Raw genomic sequence first — 705 nt, forward strand, 5'->3', positions numbered from 1 at the left:
TATATATGTATACATAATTGCTCACAAGCTTTGTGCATGATAAGCTCTTTGGGGCTGGAATGCCTCTTTACCATCACCCTAATCTGCAGCTTCCTGCACAGATTCTGTATTAGAACAAAGTCAGGACTGGAGATGGGGACACTACTGAAGATTTGTCACATTTTTGTTGTAATAACTTTGTCTTGTGTCTACTGGTCTGAAGGCCTTAAAGCTGTTTTCCTGAGCTGTGGTCGGCCGTAACGCTCAGCCACAGATCCTCACTGAGTCTCTTTGCTTCAGCCGTTACTCGTCACCACAAACCGACTGCGGGGCGCTTCCCGTTTATCACCTGCTAAGTCAATGAAAACAGCTTCTCCCAGTTAGTCGGGGTTGTGGTTAGGACACTTTAGGTCAGCAAGGACGATTTGGAATGTTGTAGAACCTTGGATTTTCCCACAAACTCAAACCAGTCTGGAATGGGAAATTCCAGACTCTGATATAAAATATCAGTCAAGAGGGTTTTTTTGTTTGTTTGTTTGTTTGTTTTTTTGCATCGGTTCATTGCAGTATCACATTTTCACATAATTTAAATATACTTAGCAGTTAAGTTAAGTTAAGTTAAAAGAGTTCTTTAAATCATGAATAATTCTGGACGTGGTTGGGTTTAGCTTCAAATGAAGCTGCTGAACTGACTTTTTTTTTGCACATACTTCTGTCTCCATCTGC

This window comes from Poecilia formosa, unplaced genomic scaffold (assembly GCF_000485575.1).
Source record: "Poecilia formosa unplaced genomic scaffold, Poecilia_formosa-5.1.2 Scaffold37, whole genome shotgun sequence".
Taxonomy (NCBI): Eukaryota; Metazoa; Chordata; class Actinopteri; order Cyprinodontiformes; family Poeciliidae; genus Poecilia; species Poecilia formosa.